We start from the raw sequence: 24085 nt of genomic DNA, 5'->3' as shown, positions 1-24085 counted from the left end.
TCTTTAACATGGTTGCTGGAAAATAGCAATAAGTACTATATAAGTAGTGCTCTTGCAAGTATAGTGGATGGTCCTACTATTGCAACATCTACTAGTGTTATAGTCACTACCACTAGAATTTTTGGGATAAAGGGCTGTGCCCATGTTCGCTCGTAAGAGCCAAGCTATATATAGTACATATACCTATCTAAAACATTATTGAGGTACACTCTTCAGTACCACAAATCGTGTATCTCTATCTCTTCTCTCTCTCTCTCTCTCTCAACCTGCATCTCTAAACACATGCTCCATTGGAGCTACCTCAACAAAGTGGTATTAGATCTTGGTTCAAGAAATCAAGAGCTTGGCATTTCTTTTGGTGTAGGAGCTTGAAATTGAAGAAGAGTTCATTGTGAAGAATCTACGTGCAGGGTAGCAAGGTTTGAAGCTTCTTCTTGAAGCTTGAAGCTTCCCTCTTCATTTGAGCTTATTGGCAGCCATCGTTGGCCATTTGGGGACCCTCCCCATCATCTCCAACACCTGGACTAGCATTTTAATCCCTTCAAGACTGAAGGCGCCATCAACATGGGTATGTAGATCTGGTTTTTAGCATGCTCAAGACCTACAATAGTTGCTCCTCTTCATTTAGCATCATGGTTGTGCTCCTGACTTTAGATCTAATACTTATCATTGAACATTGAAGTGTAGTTTTACACTTGAGATTGATATATGTTTAGCTTCAGGTTTGAAATACACAGTATTCAGATTTGTAATAAGCAGGGCAGCACTTTCTGTAATGTGTCCACTAGTATCATCCAAGACACGTCTTAGCAGTCCATCGGAAAGGATGTCTAGAAAGCTCCGCCCAGCACTCCCATGGAATGTTACGGGATTTGCAATCTAGGGCTTTCCGCGTTTGCCACGTAGCGAAAGTATTCTAGCCGTTCCCACTTAGGATCGAAATTTGGGTTTTTTTTGAATGGTCATTTCCTAACAGCAACTAGCATCGGACCCAAGTGAACTACTTTACATAGAAACGCCAGGTCTGAATCGGATTCACGCTGCACTTGGTTCAAGGAGAATGGGAAACGAGAGGGATGCAAAGCTCAACCTCTCTGCCATAAGGCATAGTCCCATTCCGTTCCCCCTAAAATGGCGTAAATCAGTTTAAGACATAACTCTAGGTCAATGCTTTTGTTGTTCGTGTCCTTGTGACAATCATTCCGCTGTTCTTAGAGATTTGAGAAAAGTTCCCGGCCAACCGGGACCACCCAGGGACCCATGGCCCATCCTCCGCACTTTCCTCGATTTGTTTTAGTTATGTAATTATCTAATACATTAGTTGGACATGTAACAGCTAGCTTCTTTAATTAATCCGTTAGGCACTGGTTCATTCAGGTAATCTTATCACGTGACATAGAAAAGCAATATCAGACAATTTCTTTATTAACATATCATCATATTTATCTTTGAAATACAAGGAGTTCCTCCTGTAGGCTTGTCCATAATCTGCCTGAAGGTTATCCAGCAATCCACGGGGATCACTATTCCAAGTTTCTGCCCGTAGACTAGTATGTGGGCCTCGAGATCCAATCTCGAGTCACGTTAGCCTCTTGCGCAAGACCCGGAAGGTGAGGGATTTACAGCGAGAGCCCCCCTGGCACCCAAGTGTCCTCCTGCTCCAAGTAGTGCTCAATGGAGAGACCTCTCGCGGAGGGTTCGGTCCATGTTCTCGGCACGGTCAACAACCGCCTTGGTTAGGGTCAGGCAGGCAGTCAAGGGTAACTAAAGCTGACTCTCCCTTCAGGCCTTCAACCTGAAGTATAGATATTCATTTAATTTGTAATTCATAAATCAAACAGTGCTCTAAAATCTCTAGCAAGAACAAACATTTTGATTAATTGATCTTTGTTGTTGGCAAACTGCTAAGGAAGGAATCTTTCCTTTTGAATGCATCTAGCAGTACTTGACCCGGGGTGTCTAGCAATTTGGCAAGATCCTTAATATTCTGGGTTAGGGTGTACCCTATTTAACGTGACTTGGTCAACCCTACAGTTCATTAGATACTTTAGTTTCCGGTTTTTAACCTTCCTTATTTAGAAGGATATCGAAGAATCCTCTTGCAAGATAACTTGTGTAAGGATCCACCATCCTTGTTGAGGGTATTCAACCTTTCTTCTTGTGAATCAATCGCAAGACCATATGACTTCGTACTTACCGCGCAAGTCCTGCATCATACTATGCGATGAAACAATTTGTTTCAGTTTCTTTAAGCTGACGTTTGTCAGACCTAGGGTTTCTTAGCTTTTATTATTTCCTTTAAGAGACTCAGTGACAAACCCTAGTTCTTTTACGTTTACGATTTACTGACCCTACAATTAGGGAATGTGGGCAAGTATTTAAGGTATAAACGTTTTTTGGATTTAAAATCATTCCCAATGAATATTTCACAGCATAGGTATTTCTAAGTTTATATTAATTTGGTTAACTTTTAGAAGGTCTATAGTTTAAGCAACGTAAGATACCTTTCATGATTCGCACCTTCCATGATGACTCGTTATAAAAAGAATAGGGGTTAATAGTGCAATATGCAGTTTTATACCATCTAGGCTTAATCGAAATATACTACTTTAGTGGGTAAATAATCTTGCTTATAATTCGTTTCAATGCCTAATGCTATTTGAAGGAAAATTATATTTATGCTTTATTTATTTTGCATGTTCAATTAAACTAAATTCCTTCGTCATAAATAACTAGGGCAAAATATATCTTATCCCTCACGATTTATCTTGCACGATTGAATTAAAACCGATATAAATTAAGAAGGAAAAAGCTGGGTTTGGGGTGAGATATCCACATGGATACCGAGAGATGACCCTCCCGCAGCTACTCCTTGGACTTTCTTAGGCGGCATCGCAGTTGTAGTCCCTCGAACGTGGAAGCAGCTTTCTACTCCTTTTCGGAATTCCATCGTCGCTTCAATACTCTTCTTCTCTTTTTTGAGGCAAGGAATTGTTAAGGGATTAACCACGAGAAGGGGGTAATAAGACCTTTAAGGTCTTAGTTTCTTCGGGAGGGAAAGGTTTACAAAGCCTAAAGAAAAGGCCCGATAGGGATTTTTACACGGTGAAAAGGGTGTGTGTGAGTGTGGTTTCAAAAACATATGAAGGGGCCTTGGGAGATATTTGGGCATGGGTGTGAAAGGGTATGGGAAGGGGGATCTTGAAGGGATTTGTGGACACGGGGGTAAGTTCCAAGCCAAGGGGAAAGGTGAAGGGTGAAAGGGGGTTTCAAAAAGCAAAAGAAGGGGGGTTATAGGTTAAACACGGGGGTTAAGGTGGATAAGACTTTTCAAGCCTTAGCTCTTTTTGGGGGTTCCATCCATGGGAAGGGGGCTTAAGGGAGAAAGGGCTTAATGACTTTTAACACAGGGGTAAAAGGGTGTGAAAACAAAAGGGCACAAGGGAGGAATATTGGATTTTTGGAGGGTTCCAATGGGAAGGGGATTTATGGGGGCTCCATGGGAAGGGGGGCTTAGAAGGATTTAAAAACCCGGGGGAAAAGATTTGATGAGGCAACAAAAAGGGGGGGGGGAAGGGGCTTAAGAGAGCCCCCCCTTGGAAGCTTCTAAGAACCTTCTTAGAAGCTTCTAGGGGGAGGAAGTGTATGGGATTACGTGGCAGAGAGGAGATGCTCATTACGTGGAGGGGGGGAAAGAGAAGGATAATGGCCACTTGGGCGGATTGTGAGGAGATTGACGGTGGAAGGAAGTGGAATGGCGGCAACTGGGCGGCGGCGTTTCGTCACTCCTCTCATGGCGAGCAGGCGGCAGCATTCTCTTCTTCTTCTGTCTCTCCTCCTCCTTCCAGTAGCCTACGGCCCCCCCTCGATTATATAGGGGAGGGGAGGGAATCCTCCCTCTCCTATGTGTCACATCGCATGGCCTTATCCCTCTGCGAGCTCCACCGAGGAGCTTCTGCATCCACTCTATTCCTCCCCCTCCAACACGATTGTCAGTTGGGGGGGGGAATAAGGAAAAAAAAATTGTGTGTATCAAAAAAAATTTAATAAAATTTGCCTTATCATTAATAAGGGGTAGTTTACACAAGGAAGGAGATTAAGAACTTTACATTCTCTCCCCCTTAGAGGAATCGAGATGTCCTCATCTCAAGATAAGATGGGGGTATTGATGGTTGAGAGTGCCTTCTTCTATCCAAGTGGCATCCTCTTCAGGATAATCTTTCCACTGGACGAGGCATTCTCTCAAGGTTCTGGATGTTAATTGTCTCTCCCTAACATCTAAGATCCTATCAAGCCTTAGCTCAAGGACTCCTTGACTAGGCATTACAACTTGTTGGTCGTCAAGTACGTGATTAGGATTAGGTACATACTTTTTTAATAGACTGATATGGAATACATTATGAACTTTTAGGTTCTCCGAGAGTTGCAGTTTATAAGCATTAGGTCCTAGGCATTTGAGGATCTTGTATGGCCCACAATACCTTGGACTTAGCTTCCTGCAATCTCCTAAGGATAGAGAACTCTTTTTAGGGAGTACGTGAATGAAGACCATGTCTCCTTCTTCGAAGACCCTTTCTTGACGCTTCAAATCTGCGTATGCTTTCTGTCTATCCTTGGCCACTTGTATGTCCTGTCTTATTGACTTTATTTGATCATCCATGTCTTCCAACATCTGTCTTGAAGCTTCAACCCTTAAGGTTGGATTGGAAAAATTTAGGGGACTTCGACAGTCATGACCATACAATGCTTGGAAAGGGGTCATCTGGATGCTCTGCTTGGTAAGAAGCATTGTATGCAAATTCTACCAAAGGTAAGTATTGAATCCACCTCTTCGATTCTCGAGAGCAGTATGCCCTAAGCATATTCTGGATGACTTGATTTACTCCCTATATTTGGCCATCCGTTTGGGGATGGTAGGCGGTGCTAAAACAGAGTTAAGTCCCAATATCTTCAAAGATAGCTCTCCAGAAGTGTGATGTGAAGAGAGAATCTCAATCACTAATGATTCTTCTGGGTAAACCATGTAGCTTGAATATCTCCTTGATAAACAATCTTGCAATGTCGGAGACTTTATAGTTTGTCTTTACTGGAATAAGGTGTGCAACCTTAGTAAGCATGTCAACCACAACCATGATGGAGTTGTATCCTCCCTGGACTTGGGGTAGGCCACAACAAAATCCACACTGATGAATTCCCATTTCATTTGGGGGATGTCAAGCGGTTGCAGTTTCCCTGGCATCATGACATGTTCAGCTTTGATACATTGGCAAGACAAACACTTAGTGATATATTTGAGAACGTCACCTTTGAGTCTCTCCCAATGGTAGCTCTTCTTAACTGCATTAAGAGTCTTAGCATAGCCAAGATGTCCTGCGAAAGGAGAATCATGAGCTTCCCCCAATATCTTCTGCTTAAGTGATTGGCTTGCTGGTATACACAACCTTGTTCTATAGTAGACAAGTCCATTATCAATGGAAAATTCTTGATACTTAGCCTGCAGCTTTTGATTCTAATCCTTGATAGAGATCTCCTTTAGCAGTGATTGGTAGGCCAAATCATGGCATGATTCCTCTCTAGCTAATTCAAGTATAGGGTTGTTTGGCATAGATACTTTTATAGCTAGAGATCTGGCCGTTGATGGATTCTGCAGGATTAGGGAATTTAGGAATGCCTTGCAACTAAGTGCATCGGAAACTACATTCTCTTTCCCTGGTCGGTACTTGATCTCAAAGTCATATTCCTCCAACACTTCAATCCAATGACGTTGCCTCATGTTGAGCTCATTGTGGGTAAAGATCCATTTGAGACTCTTATGGTCGGTTACTAGAGTAAACTTGTTACCCAACAGGTAGTGTCTCCAAAGCTTTAGAGCATGGATGACACCTAGTAATTCCAGATCATGCGTAGCATAATTCCTTTCATGAATCTTCAATTTCCTTGAAGAGTACGTTACTGGATGACCTTCCTGCATAAGTACACACCCCTAGGCAAGAGTGCTAGCATCAGTTACTACCTCGAACTCCTTATTGAGGTCTGGAAGTTTTAGGATAGGTTCTGATACCAAAATTTGCTTCAATATGTCGAAGCTATTTTGTTCAGGAGTTGACCATGCAATGGAAGTCTGCTCCTTTAGTAAGTCCGTCAAAGGTGCTGCAATCAAAGCATAGTTTTTGATGAAGACCCTATACCATCCTGTCAATCCAAGAAAGCTACGTATCTCTTTGATGGATATTGGTGTTGGCCACTCAAGTATATCTCTAACCTTGGCTGGGTTTACTGATATTCCTTCTGATGATACTATGAATCCTAGATATTCAATCTGATGCTTGAAGAATGCACACTTCTTCATTTTAGCATACAGCTTATGTGACCTCATTGTCTCAAGGACAATCCGAAGTTGATGTTCATGATCTTCTTCACATTTAGAATAGACTAAAGTGTCATAGAAGAAGACAAGCACAAAATCATCAAGATATTGCCTAAAGATGTCCTGCATTAACCTATTGAAGGTGGCAGGTGCATTCGTAAGCCCGAATGACATAACCAGGAACTCAAAGTGCCCATATCTTGTATTTAAGGCTGTCTTTGGGATATCTTCTTCCTTGATCCTTATCTGATTGTAACCTGACCTGAGATCAATCTTGGAGAAGATCTTCGCACCCTGAAGAGGATCAAGAAGCTCATCTATTCTAGGAATAGGATACTTATTCTTGACTGTTGATTGATTCAGCCCTCAGTAATCAATACATAGTCGAAGTGTCCCATCTTTCTTTTTCAAGAATAGTACTGGAGCTCCCCACGGTGAATTGCTAGGCCCGATGTAGCCCTAATCTAATAGTTGCTTGAGTTGTTCCTTCAGCTCAATTTCTTCTGGTATGGACATTCTATAAGGTCTCTTTGCAATTGGCGCAGCTCTAGGTACTAACCTAATCTCATGATCCACTTCTCTTTGAGGCGGAAGTTCAGTCAACTCCTTAGGGAATACATCCGCGTATTCCTTTAACCAAGAATGTCCTTCATGAGACTCTTGCTTTTGACCTAATTTGTTGAGTCTGATCAAGTAAACAGGTAATCCTTTTCCGACTCCTTTTATGATCCGAGATACTTTGGCCAATTGGATTCTCGACACTCCAGCCTCGCTTTGAGTTGTGACTAATTCCCTTTCAGAGTTTCGAAAGGAAACTTGACCCTTTCCACAGTGAATGTGGGCGTCATTGGGCTGAAGCCAATCCATTCCGAGTAGACACTCATGGATACCTAAATTCATGACTCTGAATTTAACCGAAGTCTTCTTTCCTCCCAGAAAGAATTCCACCTTAGCAGTTTGCCTGGTACAAGTAACCTCACGACCATTTGCCAATTCCACAAGCAGGGTAGGTGCTTCTACTGTGGCTATTCCTAATCTTTTTGCACATGCTGGTGAGATAAAGAAATGTGTGCTGCCACAATCAATGAAGGTCTTGAAACCTTTACCTTGATAGTTCGACGGTGTTTGAATCACCGAGAACTGGCGATTCGGCCCTTTCTTGTGTAAAGCAGCATGAATTGTCGCTCTTTTGAATTCTACTTCCATGATCGGATCTTTCTCTTCTTCTTCTTCGCATCTTTGCCTATTAGCAATGCAGGCGGTTCTTCCTCTTCCTTGGGTAGCAGCTCCTTGACCACGGCATGTTCCTTGGAAAGGCACTTGGCGATGTCCTCCACCAAGCTTGGGACATTGCCTCTTGAAGTGACCGGCTTCATTGTAGTGGAAACAATGAAGGTTTTGGCCATTACTTTGAGTAGGAACAAAGTTGTTGGTGTTATGCGTCCTTGCTTTCTTTCTTTGTCCCTGATTATGACCTTGAACTCTCTTCATTTGAGGTCTGAATGCTCCTCTGTTCGGGTCATTATAAGACCAAGTTTTGTTACCCCTTGGTCTAACTTGCACCTCCTGAATTATAGGCGCCGCTCAAATGAGTGCATCCTGAAGATCTGATGGACAGATAGATTCAAGATGGGTATTTACTGGTGGATTTAAGCTCGCACAAAATTTGGACACCTACTGTGTCATGTCCATCTATGGTGCATACTTTAAAAGTGAGACGAATTTAGAGTAGTATGCGTCAAGAGTGAGTCCTAGCTGTTTTAGCTTGTAGAACTCATTCATTTTCTGCGTGCGATATGCAGGTGGTAAGTATCTTTCCTGCATGGCTTTCTTCAGCTTCTCCTAGGTAACGGATCCCTCTACGATCCCTTGATCCCTACACCATTGCTTCCACCACAGTCTAGCTTCGCTGGTGAGCTTTAACTTGGCAAGCATAGCTTGATTGGCGGGTGCAGTACCGGCTGCTTCGAAATAATCCTCCATTGATTCAATCCAAATTTCAACATCATCTTGGATGAATCTGCCTCTCCTGTCAAACTCGGGTGGCTTGATCTGCTTGAGAATGAACTTTTTCTCTTGGATCACAATAGTACTTGATGTAGGAGGCGAATTAGGAACCTGTACCTGGGGTTGTTCCTGAATAAAGGTTTTCTTAACGTTATTATACGATAATCGACGTTAGTTTATATTACAATTTTAATTCAGCTATCTCCTAAACAATGTAGCTACTTAATTTTTTATAAACTCTTAGCATAGCCAAACATTGATACAAGAAGTCTTTATTTGTATTTATATGGGCATAGCCCTTTCGAGTACAATGTTTCATGCGATGATAAGCCTATTTTTACATTTATTTTGGGGAGAACAACATTGTATTGCATTTATCAACACGAATTGTGTAATAGTAGGGTTTTGGGTCATGGATCTTCAGGAATCGATAAGTCATTGGAAGTTTAGGATATCCTTTCCATTGGAATCCATACTTCTCATGGCGGCCCAACACTTTAATCCTGTCGGCGGGGATTACACGGGTTACTTCCTCATATACATATGAGTTCATCTCAACCCTCTGACCTCAAATATGTAAAGTCGAATTTACATGAGATTCCACAAAAACAAATAGCTTCATGACTTTCAGGTCTTCCAACCACTTGATCCTTTTTAGGTTAGCAAACCAGTGGGCGGCTATATAGTAGATTCCTGAAGCACCCGTCCATCTTCGTTCCATGTACAAAGGTGATGGATTATAGATCTGCTCCAGGATTTTCATCATCCCAATTCTTTGTCTATACAACGGAGAATGCATTGTAGTCATAAACATGACTCAAAATACCAAAAACTTGTTCCACGCTTCATAATTCTACAAGACAGCATTGAAGGTAAGGAAATGTTTGGACATCACAATTTCTCTACTTCATTTCATTGAGATTTCATAAAGACAATTCCATTGTTGGTCGGCTCTGATACCAACTGTAACGTGTCCACTAGTATCATCCAGGACATGTCTTAGCAGTCCATTGGAAAGGATGTCTAGAAAGCTCCACCTGGCACTCCCATGGAATGTTACGGGACTTGCGATCTAGGGCTTTCTGCGTCTGCCACTGTTAACCCAAACACGACGAGAGCAAAAGAAAGTGGAAAAGACACAGGGCAAAGGCAGAAAGAAGGTAACCCGACGGAAGGAAAAGAAGGAGAAAAGCCCAAAAGCGCAAGGACAACCGTTAAAGACCAAGGCAAGCACAAAAAGGGAAAGGGGCATAAAAAGTGCACCCTAAAATCTTATAAAAGAGTGTCGGGCTCTCACCCGTGCTATTTGTAAATATAGAAGGGTAGTGAAAAGGAAGTAAGGAAGAGAAGAGAACAATGGAAAACAGGGCATGGGCTATGACCGGCCATGTAAAAAAGGGAAAAAGGGAATGACCGCCCAAAAGGGAAGTAGGTTTTGAATATAAAGTTGAAAAGTGAATGAAGAGCTCATTCTTTGGTGTGGCAAAACTAGTCTTCTTCTTCCTCTCTTCTTCTCCCCTTCTTGCTTGTGTATGCTCTTGAGAGAGGGAGTGTGAGAGTGTGAGGGAGTGAGTGTGTGAGAGAGTGAGGAATCAAGAGGGTGAAGCTCTCCACCATCTCCTCTTCCCTTCTCCTCTTCTCTCTTCTTATCTTCTCTTGCGCGCGCGGCTATGGAGGATGAGGCTTGGAGATGGAGGAGGCTTGAGGAGGCTTGAGCTAGCATCAAGAATCGTGGAGCTACCGAAGTGTGAGAGAGAGGAGGGTACTCGATCAAGCATCAAGGTAAGTTCACTGCATTCGTAGGTTTGACAGCGCGTCGGCTAGGTGAGAGATTGCCATGAGAGCTCGCTTGGAACGCTTGAAACAATAAGCGGTCCATGGGTCTTGGCGGTTGAGTGAAAGCTCCCACATTTTGGTTCCGTTGCCGGGACCACGGATTCAAGCTCGAGCACTCGCGCACCCCATATCGAGCATCGAAGTAGGGCATTTACCCTGAAACGGAGCTTGAGATAGGTAGGAAGTCTGGTGTTTTTGATCTTCAGAACAAGTAAGTGTTTTGGAACAATTTGGTTATTAATGACTGGAAAACATGGAGAAATTAGTTCAATGTTTTGTTTTCGATTCAGGATGTGTTTAGGATAGATTAGCAGTAGGAAATCACACACGAAAAGGCAGAGGGCTGCTGCTGTGAAACAAGGGAAAAATCACAGGAACAAAGGGAAAAAATGGAGTAGATGCAAGGTAACGGCATAAGAAACACCAGGGAAGGAACCTGTAGTGTGTAGGGCAGAACTAGCAGAGTATAAAACTGTGGGAGGGCAAGAGGACCCCATTTCCAACCAACGGAGAGCGAAAGAGACAGAGAGTGAGAGAGTGAGCGAGCTGGGTAGCTGTCCAATCGACTGGAGCTAGGAGGACATCGCATTCGGTGACTTCAAGTAATCGATCTCATCTGCCCCACTCCAGCTCTGTCGCGGGGTAATTGCACGACCAATAGGATAATACACCTAGTGAAAATCGAGCAAATCGGTGTGCGTGACCCATCGGACCGGCGGAATCGGACGGCTGACCCAGTGTCTGATTCCCAGAATCGGACACTCGGACAATCCTCCGATCGGAACAACCCGTTCAATCACTAGACTCGAACTAACTGGTCCGATCGGATGTGCCATGTGGCACTCGGACCGACCGGCCCCTTTTATTAAAATCGGACGCTCGGACCAACTTGTCCGACTCAACTACTTGGACCACTCAGACGCTTTGACTCGGATCCACCCGATCCGATCGGACGGAGTAATACACGTCACCAGTCGGACCATGTCCAGCGGTCCGATCCCTAGAATCAGACCCATCCATAATTGGACCAGAAGGAATCAGATCGACCGGTCCGATTGGACCTCCTAGAATCAGACCTCCTAGAATCGGACCTCCTAAAATCGGACCGATTCCTCGCACACTCGCCCATCCGATTCTTGAGAATCGGACACGCGGACCCTAAGACCCCCACTTCACCCTAACATACTTGGTTCGATCCCCACAATCGGACCACTGGTAAATTGGACGTCCGACTCCCAGAGTCAAACCAAAACAAACCTGACCCATCCAGGGACACACTGGGGCACTCCCCCAGTGACCCATAAGGCGGCCAGGACTAGAGTAGCAAGCCTGTTAGGCCCAAAACAAGCAAGAGTGAGTAAGACACAGGGAAAGCACTCAGAGCACTCAGATTGAATTTTCGCACTTGAAGAACACTTAGGAAAGTCGAAAGCCTATTTGAGCACGAGTGCACGAGGGATAACACACTTACAAGTGACCCTAAGTTGAGCACTGCATTCAAAAATTAAAAAGAACTCACTCAGATAAATTGCCAAAAAACCCACCACTAGGAGAAAACCCAAGCATGACAGATGCACAGAGCGCAGGGTAGGATCAAGCAAGGAGCAACAACGACAAGGATCTGACTGACAACCAGGCGTGAGAATTTTACCATGACAGAGGGAGGTTCAGATCATCGGTTTGCAGGGGAGCTAGATGTTAGCGCATTTCCGGAAGCCATACAGCAAATGGTGAGCAGTTACGATGTGCACGCCCGGTACGAACACCATGGCAAGACAGCGGAGGCAATCATTGCAGACCTAGAGGAGGAGAGGAGGCTAGCCCGCAAGGCATTGCAGGGCATAGCAGACTATAATAGGGACCAACAAGCCAGGAGCCTAAGGCAAAGCATGGAGCTGCATGAGGTGCAGCGAGTGTTGAACTTGGCTGGCCAAAACCGAATAGACTAGGAAAGAGCACTCGAGGGAGACCTGACGCTAGGCGAGCTCCTCATGAAACGGCTGCTCGATAACACCGCGGCGGAACAAAATGCCACTGTGCTAGCAACCTCACTACTTGCAGGACTAGGGGCAACCCAGGGTTCAAAGAGCCAAGCCAAAATACCTATTGTCGCTAAGCAACTCGACAAGTACCAACCACCGGACGACCCGTCCAGCTTTGTCGAGCAGTTCGAGCAGGTCTGTGAAGCCAATGGCCTCAACGACCAGACCCAACGTTTGCAAGCATTCGGACATTGCTTAAGCGATAAGGGTAGGACGTGGTATACAAGTCTAGATGATATAGAACGAGCCAACTTCAATAACCTCAAGGACCTCTTCGTCAAGAGGTTTGCCGAACTTGGATACTCTGACAACCTGCTAGTGCGTCTGATGAACATCAAGCAGAAGGAGAAGGAGGGCATCCGCGACTACGTGACCCACGTTAGAAGTCTCCTTAAGAGAATCCCCTTGGGCGAAAGACCGACTGACAGGGCAGTGTCAATCGTGTTCATCAGCGGGATTCGGGATGAAGAATTGTACAAAGCACTAGCGGGCAATTCGAGCTTGCAAAGGGACGTGGTGGCTAGGGTTTTTGAGGAGGCCATTAGGGTCGATGACTAGCTGAGGGAGCGGAGCTCCAGGAGCTCGAACTCGGAAGAAATCAACCTACGGAGTTTAGAACGAACGCCAACCTCTAGCAAGCGATCCAACGCGTCATCCCACGATAAGGGGAAGGCCGCCGAGGCAGACCATGGCTTGGCCGAGGTCAAGACAGAACTGGCCAAAATATAGGACATGTTAAGGCGACCTATGCGTTCGCACGCCCAGTGCGTGTACTATGGAGGAAGCCACCTGCCAGCAAAATGTCAGGACCCTAGGTCAAGACCCTGCACTAACTGCGGAAGGTTCGGCCATGATGCTGCACACTGCAGACTACCACGAAGACTACCATACACGCAGCCCTACGGCCAGCTCTATCCGGCTAACAGGCCACAGCCATTCTACGGAAGGGGAGCTCCTCTTGCCCTACCAGCACCTAACGACACGAAGCTAGCGGTCCCTAGGTTGGACATAAATCCTATCGGTATTCCTAGGCCGCCTAGTCCCTATGTGACCCACCCACCGAGCGATGCTCCTGTGCATTATGTAGAGGAGCCCAGTGAGGAAGAAACCTACATATACCCGTACGTCTCGCATGACGACGAGGGCAATGCAATCCTCATGGATTACCGACCAGTACCGGTGATGGCACTAGGACAATGACAGGGTAGAGGCTTGGGAGTGCAGCCACTGGATCCAATCACTTGTTGGACATGTGGACATCCCGGTCACGTCTCATCACGGTGCCCAGAAAGAGAGCAGCAAAATAGGGACAAAGTCGACCAAAGGTGTGCAGAGTGCGGAATCACTCTTCTTTTCATAGATTGCCCAAAATGGAAGCCACCTTCTGGTACAGCTAATTTGCCGTCTGTCCCGCTGGGACTGTTCGGTGTTGAAAACCCCGATGGGGAGGCCACACCTATCCCCCTACAAGTGATGACCCGAGCACAAACGAAGCAGGCCGGTGTCTCTCTGCCAGGACCTAGCAATCTCGATGCTACCTCTGTAGGAAAGAAAAGTCATAGGCGGAAAAAGAAGAGGTCAGAGGCTAAGGTCGCACTAAAAACCGACAGCATTACGACCTTGCCCCACGGCAAGAAAGTCTCAGACGTAGAGGCAGAAATTTCAGCCCCTAGAACTGCGCAACCGGAGAGCGCTAAGGTAGGGGAATACCCACACCCTAGGCGGCAATTGGAAGCCATAGAAAAGGTAAAGGAATGGGTGAGGGAGGCTCAACAGCACCTCAAGGACGTCGAGCCCATCACGAAGGATGAGATTGAGGACCTCTCCAACATGAGTGCGCCGTCATCGCTACCCCACCCTAAGTCTGCCGAGGCGGCTATGCCACAAGCAGTACCGACAAGGACAAGGCCAGGCCTAGATGTAACAGAACCACAGGACAGCCCTGGCCATTGGTCCGGACAGTCTGAACATAGGGCAGGACAGGTGTTTAGCAATCTCCTAACCACACTAGTGACCACCCCTATAACGGTTGCACTGGGAGAGCTGCTCAGGTAGCACTCTACCCTGTGGCAAGACCTCAAACGGTGGATCGAAAGACCACACGAGCAAGCCCTAGGAAATGCTCAAGACTAGGATGCGGAAACGCACTTGCCAAGTTTGACGCTACACTCAAGCCCTAAGTCCTTGCACATCAATGCCTTCTGGGAGGGCTCAAAAATGCACACAGTCCTGCCAGTCCTAGCCTTGGGGGATACAATGAGAAGGGGGATCGTGGACACAAGAGCGGGGGTCAGTGTGCTTAACTATGCAGTGCTACAGAAGTGGGGAAACCCGCCCGTCGAAACCGCCCGGTTTAACGTCACACTAGCAAATGGCATGCGAGTGAGACCATTCGGGATCTTGAAGAATTGGCCAATGAAGATTGCAGGAATCCAGTTCTCTGTCGACTTCATCGTCATGAAGGGAGTGGACTATGATATCTTATTGGGTTGACCCTAGATGCGCAATGCCAGAGTTATCGAAGACTGGGGTAACAACCTGATCTTCTTGGGCAACCGAACTGACGCTATGAGAATAGAGATGGGCACTTGGAAGACCTCACCAGTCGCCCTTGATACCATCTCCATTCTACTCAAAGGAACCAACTAGAACAAGGAACCCTGCGGGTCCTTGACGAAGTATATCCCTTGCCCAGAGGATGAGCGGGATTGGATGCACGTTCTCGCTACACTTGATTTGTCGTTCTCAGATCATGAAGCGTACGAGCAGGCTGTCAAAATAGTTGGAAAGCCAAGAGAAACACAGCCTACACCTATCTACATGATGGCAGCAAGCCTCCATGACGGACCTAAGCCTGTCGCCTTCCAAGTGCCAACCAATAGGAGAGAACTTCAGGGAATACTGGGGCATCTAACGGACCGACTGGAGCGCAACGTAGCCACCAACCTCAAGCCGCTCCAAGACCTCTTGGAACAACCCGAATGGAAGTGGACTAGAGTGCATGAACTAAATCTCAGATACAACTAGGCATTGGTCCCTGACCAATAAAATGAGGCAGAACACGCCTTGGCGAACGATGAGCAGTCTAGTGAGGCGGATTCCGGTGACGAATACGAAGATTGCCAACCCTTCGATGAGGAAAGTGAGGGTGAGATGGACACAGTAGAATATGATACCGAAGGGTGAGAGATTGGGCAAATCCGAGCAGATGCAAAACCACAGCCGAGGCCGGCCCTTAGGATGGACCAAGGGGTCATGTGTGCGAAATGCGATCGTGCTTGGTTGGAACAGATGGGGGCTGTGGATTTTAAGTAGGCCGGCCTGACCCAACCAAAAGCGGTAGCCTTGCTTAGAACTGAGTCGCCATCCGAACTGCGGCCACCAGGGGAGACCACCTCCCCTAGTGAAAATGAGGAATTCGACTCTGAATCTGAAGTTACTTCGGAGGATGACCCAGAAATCCCTAGGCCACCCACAGCCAGACGCACCAGGGGAGATCTACCCATCCACCTGAGGTGTTGACGGCTACGGCAGAATGAAGCAGAGCGCCCCAACGATGTGCGATCGGAAGAGCAATGAAAGCCACGAGACCTCCCTAAGCGCTTTTCGAAATTCAAAAGAGGGGACAGGGTGGTGGTTCTGCTAAGTGCCAAACGCCAAGGGCAAATCCGCGAACCCATCGAAGGGCCAGCCAAGGTCAAGGAGATAAACCTAGCCCTGGAACGAGAAACACCCCGATCGGTGTTCATTGCCGAGGACCTGACCACGGAGGAAGAATCCAGCCTCATCACTCTTTTGCGGGAGTACCGGGATGTGTTTGCTTGGTCTCTAGACGAGCTACGAGGGGTAGATCCGAGTGTTGTGACTCACAACATACCCATGACGACGGATGCAATGCCGGTCAAGCAACGACCATACCCCATGAATCCAAAGCACGCCCATGCTGTCAAGGAGGAAATTGACAAGTTGATGCGAGCTGGGTTCATTTACGAAATTGAGCACACGGACTGGGTATCACCCATAGTCATTGTGATGAAGAAAAACGGCAAGATTCGAGTGTGCGTCAATTACAAGAAAGTAAATGCAGCGACAAAGAGAGACAACTACCCCTTACCGTACACCGAGCACATGCTTGAGAGGGTGGCAGGTAAGGAAGCCTACAGTTTTTTGGATGGCTTCTCGGGATACAATCAGGTGCAAGTGCACCCTGCAGATAGGCACAAGACCACCTTCGCCACCACTGAGTGGGGCGTCTTTGCCTATGTAGTCATGCCATTCAGGCTAACCAATGCCCTCGCCACCTTTCAACGCCTCATGTGCACCATATTCAAGGACATGCTTCGCAAGGAGTTGGAGGTCTTCATCGATGACCTATGTGTCCATTCGGCCTGGAACCAACATCTCGAAAAACTCCGCGCAGTCTTTGAACAGTGTCGTTTATATCATCTCTCTCTCAACCCCCTGAAATGTCAGTTTTGGGTAAAGCACGGTTGCATCCTGGGATACGTGGTATTCAAGAACGGCATTTCCACGGACTTCTCAAAGGTCAAGGTTATCGTGGACCTCCCACCCCCAAGTAATTATAGGGGGGTTCAATGCTTCTTAGGTCACACAGGATACTACCGGCGGTTTGTACTAAACTACGCGTTGATCGCTAGGCCATTGTACAAGCTGCTAATTGCCTTCGAGTGGACCGAAGCCTACCAACGAGCCTACAAGGAACTCAAAAAAGCCCTAACAACAGCACCTATCCTACGACCCCCAGATTGGACTATGTCGTTCCACGTACACATCGACGCCTCTAAGTTCGCCGTGGGGGCGGTGCTGTGCCAACCTGGTGAGCATAACTTAGATTACCCAGTGAGTTTTGCAAGCAAGCAGCTCATTGAAACAGAGATGAACTATTCGACAACAGAAAGGGAGGGATTAGCCATGGTGTTCGCCGTGAAGAAGTTTCGGCATTACCTGCTTGCCACCCCCTTCACCTTCTTTGTCGACCATCAAGCTCTGCTCTATCTAGTCAACAAACCTTGCGCTACAGGACGTATAGCCCGATGGCTTCTCCTACTCCTGGAATTCGACTTCTCAGTGGTAGTATGGAAGGGAAAACAACACTACATGGCTGACCATCTGTCCCGAGTACCCACAGGAGAAGATGCTGGACAAGGCATAGTGGATGAATTACCAGACAGCCACTTATTCCGCATATCCGGCGAAAAAGACCTATTCAGGGCCGACCTGACACCATATTGGGCAGCCGACATAGTCCAAGTACTCGAGCATGGGCTGCCTAAACGACCAATGGAACGGGCACAGCTTAGGCGATTAATCCTAAAAATCCAGCCCTATCAGTTGATTGCAGGCGAGCTCTATAGGCTGGGGCAAGACAGTCTGTTACGTAGATGCGTATGTGAGCATGAGATGCACGATGTGCTCTCAGAGGCGCACAACGGCATTATAAGAGGACACTTTAGCGGGGATACTACAGCAAGGAAGGTGTTGCAGTCCCAGCTATGGTGGCCCACGCTCTTCCGGGATGCCTCACAATTTGTCAAACACTGCGATGAGTGCCAACGGACAAGGGTCCCGGTCCGTAAAGATAAGATGGAGTTAACCCCGGTCATCGCTCGCCAACCTTTTGAAAAGTGGGGTATTGACTTCATAGGACCCATCAGCCCTGCGGCACAATATTCATAGGCTAGATACATAGTGGTAGCCACGAACTACCTCACCAAATGGGGGGAGGCGAGGGCCACACGGAAAAACGACGCTAGGACAACTGCCAAGTTTTTATGGGAACAAGTAATCTCGCGTTTTGGGTGCCCCATCGAATTGGTCATTGACCAGGGAACGCATTTCATCAACGAAGTGATAGCCCATTTCCTATCCACTTTCCTCATCATCCATCGCAAATCCTCACCATACTACCCTCAAGATAACGGCCAGGCTGAGTCAACCAACAAAATTCTCATCAGTGTCTTGACCAAAGTCATCTCAGCCTCACGAAGTGACTGGGATAACAAGTTGATGGCAGCCCTGTGGGCCTACCGAACAGCTTATAAGACGGCCGTCGGACAAACGCCTTTTAGGCTAACCTATGGGACCGAAGCTATTCTTCCATTAGAATTCTTTGTCCCTAGCCTGCGGATAGCACTACAAGAACGATGGGAGGGGAGGGAAGCATGGACGCAATGCTTAGTCGAGCTAGAACGCCTATCAGAGGTACGTCTACTAGCCACCCACGCGCTTATTTGTGAGAAAGCTAGATGCAAAACCTGGTTTGACAAGCACATCAAGCAACGAGAGTTTGAGCCAGGCGACCTAGTGCTCCTCTATTCAGTTAAAGGGCACAAACAGAAGATGAAATTCAGAGGTCTTGGGCCCTTTAAGGTCCGCGCAATCAGCCGAACTAGTAATGTCGAGCTGGAAACACTGGATGGAGAGGGATTCGGCTTCTTTAACGGCAATCGAATCAAAAAGTACTATCCGCCCACGCACCCACTGCATGAACAACCAATGGTGGAAACGCATGTTAAAATACAAGTAGCCACACTTACGGAAATTAGCGAAAATGAGGACGAGCTTGTAGAACCCGCCTACCTCCGCATCACGGTCACGGCCAAGCAAACGTGCTCCTTCAACGCCCTGATCGATGAGGGGGCGGATTTTAACATCTTGATGCATGAGAATTGGACCCAACTTGGCGCACCAACACTTCATCCCACAACAGCCAGATTGAACCCATATGGGGCCCAATCCTACCCGCTCCTTGGCACATGCAGGGTTGCCGTTTCTATCGAGATTGAAACTATTCCCATGCTATTCTATGTCCTATCCAATGCCAGGGAGGCAGGCACAAAGTCATTGCTCGGGCGAACTTTTAAAAAGCAGACCCGTTGCAATGTTGATTATGAGTCACAATGGATCTACCTAACAATCGGGAATGTGGCTATTGTCATGACTTTCAACCAGCGCCTCGTAACCCCAGCATTGCTCAATGGACCACCATTAGAAATAGCTACACACAGGACTAAGAAGGAGGGCCGTGCATATTTACTACACCCATATCCCCATGCACCGCAACCTGCCAAACCTAAGGCAAAACCCCAACAGACTCGCTTGCACTGGGTGCCGAAGAAGCCTCCGGATCAGCCTAGAACTAGACGCGCGGGTCCGCGAAACACATACAAACCTAAACCTAGAAGACCAAAATGCCATCATCACAAGCGCCGCGTGGTTAAGAAAATATGGGTCCCTAAAATCCTGCTGCGTGCACAAGGCTACTATGAAGGGAATGCCTTGCTGTGGGTCCCCAAGGTCCCAACTCACATGGGCCCTGCTCCTACGTCAATCGCAAGGCCTTGTCCTCTGACACTTCAAGACCACAAACCGTAGAATCCACCCCAGTCATCCGACTCCTTTGCGAGTCATCCCACAGGCGTCATACACGCCCAACGGCCCAAGCACCGGCCACTACTGCCGGCGCTATCACCCAACCACCCTGGCCCGCAACCTAGCAGCCCTGCCGACCACCCTAGCATGGTCCCTAAGATCAACCCCGACCCATCCATCTGACCGTTGGCCGAGCTGCTGACTCAAACAGGCCCCCAGCAGCAGCTCTGTGCCGACAGAACCTCTAGCCCTAGCAAACCTCAACCACCCGCCGGCCTTAAGCCTTCCTATGAACGGAAGTCATTCCTAACGCTAGCCGCGGACCTCACCGAGGACACGGGGGATGACGTTGTGGACTGCATCAAACAACTCGACACCACTTTTGTGGCACTGGCCCTTAGCTATGATCGCCTAGACTTGGGACTGTTAGTGGAACCCCTTGCAACGGACGTGCGCACCATGCCTTGCTCTTGGGAGACTTTTGAATTCGCCTTTGCACAAGCTTCACGCCCTGCCGCTGAGCTACTCGCTCGCGAGGTCTCCAAAGAGCAAGCCATTAAGCAACGCCTCATCTCATCGTTTGACCCGCGCACGATGTCTGGCCTCACTAGCCAAGAAATAGCAAGGTTGTCCCACCTCACGGACACCGAATCTCCCTTCTTGAAGCAGTGGTACACTCTTTGATTAAAATGGGCAATGGAAGGATGCCGCATAATGACCAACGCCGAACAACGCCGAGCCATCAAGACAGCCGAGTATGATCCCACATACATCGCGCCCACCTCCTATCGAGTGTTAACCACTCTTCGAGGTCGAACCATGGACGATCATATCTTAGGACACCCCTATCTCGATCGCATCCTGACAGAAGAAGAGCTCCACATCGCAAGTCGGATCAACTCTGGAGATTTCCTCACCGATGTCCTCACATACATCACCCACGTAGGCATCCAACCCTGTGACCTGGACCACTCTGCACACCTCGAATATAACCCCAACTTCTACCATCGGCTCCTCCACAAAACAACTTGAATGCCTTGGACCCACACCCCAATCCTGGGACGGATTTTTCTTTTCCACAAGGGGGATGGGGCAGTAAATCTAAAAAGCAAACCAAGCATGAAAGTTAAAATTAAAAAGTGAACCACGCATGAAAAAGCTCCAAATTAAAATGCCATGCAGAAACAGGTGATAGAAGTTTAAAAGGAAAAAATCATGATTATAAATGATAAAATCTGCTATGGTTGTCCTACGAATTGGTTGCCAAAAATACTAAGGAGTGAATTGACTGAATGTACAGGTAGTGACCATGGGCCAAGACAAAGCTGGCAAACTCCCTTTCTCGGAGGAGGAACAGGTGCAGTACGGCCTCACGGTGGAAACCAGAGCATTCAATCAGCCGAAGTTCCGCCACATATTCAACTTGGAAGATGTGGTTATTGAGGAACCAGCGGTGCGACGGATCATGGAGCAATGCCACTTACAATGGTATCTGGAAGCAGTGGGCCGAAGGATAGACTATACCCTGTGCGCCGAGTTCCTACGCACCTTCAACAAAAACAGAGGCACCATCACAGTACGGGACGCGGGAGCCACCAAACAGGTGCAGGTTGAACTGACCCCTGAAATGGTAGAAAGAGCACTGGAGCTTCCAAACAAGGTGGAGAAGAAGCCGAAAAGGGACGTCTACGCCATGTTGGGAATGGACAAAGTGAAAGTCCACACCAACGACGGAGTCAACTTGGCAGACATCCCTGATCCAGAGATCCAGCTGTAGGCAAAAATGATGCATACCCTATTTTCGAGTCAACGGTACAATAGCATCATGTCTAGGATAAATGTGCCTTTACTCGAAAGCATCGCGGCTCAGGCACTGGATGAGGTGAACCTCAACGGCTTCGTGAGAAGGACGATTGAGGCCTCAGCAAAGGCCCTGGCAACAGGAGGAAGGGCCGTAGCAGGAGAGTCCCCCTCACCTCGATCAACCCGCAAGGCCTCCACCGTAGGTTTTGGAGGTGTCCTCACTGCGATCCTCCACGAGGCAATAGGGCAGGGACGTGCAGAAGAGGACAAATAGGGAGGTGGCAGAAAAGGAGGCGAATCGCCGTCGCAGTCCCAGCCCCGGCTGGAGGAACAGTCGGATGAAACAGAGACGGACACCGACAAGGAGGAAGAACGCCAAGCTGCACTAGAAAGGAAATCGGAGCAACGGACCAAAGCCCTGCACGGAAAGAGAGAGGAGGAGCGAAGGAGAAAAGAGCAGGAGGAGCTCGAATGGGCCCGAAGAGAGTCGGTAAGAGAAGAAGAGGAAAGAAGAAAAAGAGTTGAGGAAGAGCTGAGGAGGAGAGAAGAAGAAGAATTGGAACTGGCAATGCGTCGCTCCATCGAGGAACAGTGTAGGAAAGACCTAGAGGGAGCAGGCAGGGCATACCAATCCGAATCTGAAGCACCCGGCCCCAGCACTGGTGCGCCAGAACCTATGCCGCCGCCTCCTACAGAAGAGAAGGGAAAAGACCCAGTCAGACCCGTCTCCCCTCTCCTCGCACCAACCACGCAAGCCACTCCCCTCAAGGTGACGCTCCCTGACACAGCCGCCTTGATGTACACCCCAAAGGTCGATGAAAGCAATGTAGTCACCTGGCTACAATTCTTAGTGGAAAGAGAGTTGGCAAGGGAAGCAGCCGGGGCCACCCCAGTCTCAGGGGCCAAAAGGGCAGCAACAACCGAGCTGGAGCCAGGGCCAGAGGAGAAAAGACAAAAAGTGGAGGAGATTGCCACCACTACGATCATGCCCCACTCCCCACCCCCAACAGGCCATTATGATGACTATGTAAAGGAGCTGCTCGCGTAGTTGCAAACAGCCAGGCAGGAAAGGAGGGTGGCGGTGGAAGAGCTTGCAGCGGAGCGCGAATCGCAAGCTGCCCTCCAACTGGACAAAGTAAGGCAAATAACAGAATATCAAAAAGAAATTGCTGTGCTTAGGGAGGAGGCCAGCACCAAGGAGGTGGAGGAGCTCAAAAACCCTGAAGGAGCGCGACACTACCTGGGAAGGACGAAGGAAAATCCTAATGGAGCGTCTCACCAGGGAGAGGGAGACAAATGCCTACCTTCAGCGCAGAAATGACTAGCTATCTGCAACCAACTTGGAGGCGCAGAGCCAGCTTGAAAAAATTAGACAAGACATTGCAGAGCTGGATCAATTGAGGGCAAACAGGTGCGCAGGTTACAGGCGACGCGGGACCAACTCAAGGAGCAAATTGCAAAACAGCACCGAGAGCAGTCCCGCTTGCACCAGGAGCTTGAAGCCCAACAACAACAGCTTATGGCAATGACCCTTCGATAGGGGGAAAGCCTGGAAGACATGGAGAAGCGGGCAAACGAATGGTCAAATCATAACGAGCAGAGAGTGCGGGACCTAGCGCGCCGGCTGGCCAAGGAAAAGGGCGACAAAGTGATGGCTGAAAACCAAGCAGAGGCAGCCCAACTTGCTATGATGGCTCAGCAGCGCACTTTTATCAACACGCTACTCCACACCACCCACTCAGAAATAGAAGAGGCCAATGATCAGTTGCAGAGAAAGCTAACCATTGCGCACAGGGCCCTTACAGTAGGCCTGCACGTACCACTGTAGCTAGAAGGCCCTCCGCAGAGCCTGGAGGAACAAAGGAAATGTCTAGCACAAGCAGGACTGACAACACAGGAGATGGATGACCTGGGGTTCACTGAGGAGAAAATACAAGAGGAGGAGCAAGCGGAAGGGGGTGAGCCCGAGCTTGAACTAGGGCCTCAAGACGAGGAATATGCCCCACCACCCCCTCAACCCCAACAAATCGAAGTGCCACCCCATGACACACCCGCCGAACAAAGAGCGGCCCACACCACCCGAAGGAAGGAACTGGTGGAGAAGGCAAGAAGAAAACTCAAGGCCAGACCCCCCCTGAAACAGCCTACCCCTTTCCCGCTGTGCACCCAAGACTCCCCCGCTGAGTACCGCGCTGAGATGATTATCTGGGAGTAGCAGGAGTATAGCCGAGACCCCTTCGACCTACGCTTCGAGTTTCCCACCGCCTTGAATAGGGTGCTGCCCATTCAGTTGGTGGAGGATGTCATCGCCATCGGGGCTCGGCTCAAGGCTAGATGGTTAGAAGAGCATGAGGCCCACCCAACTGCTTGGGGGACCGAGGACCGCGAATTTTGGCAAGACAAAGTCCTCCACGTACCTCGCACTGTGGAAGGCTATAGTTCCCAACCCACCTGGAGGCAGCGCATTTTTGACGTCAACCTGGAGGCGTGGATGGCGTTTTGCAACACCCTCCCTTCGGAAAGGAACGACCACCTTTATGCTGTTTCCTCGAAGGGTAGGAGTGGATTTTAACCCGTCCATCCACGGCAAGTTTGACTTTTCCGTTATTTATAATGCCAACACCACTTCCCATAGGAA

Source organism: Lygodium microphyllum, unplaced genomic scaffold, assembly GCF_053477565.2.
Source record: "Lygodium microphyllum isolate KBCC unplaced genomic scaffold, Lygodium_microphyllum_v1.1.10 scaffold_32, whole genome shotgun sequence".
Taxonomy (NCBI): domain Eukaryota; kingdom Viridiplantae; phylum Streptophyta; class Polypodiopsida; order Schizaeales; family Lygodiaceae; genus Lygodium; species Lygodium microphyllum.
This window is presented reverse-complemented; position numbering follows the sequence as displayed.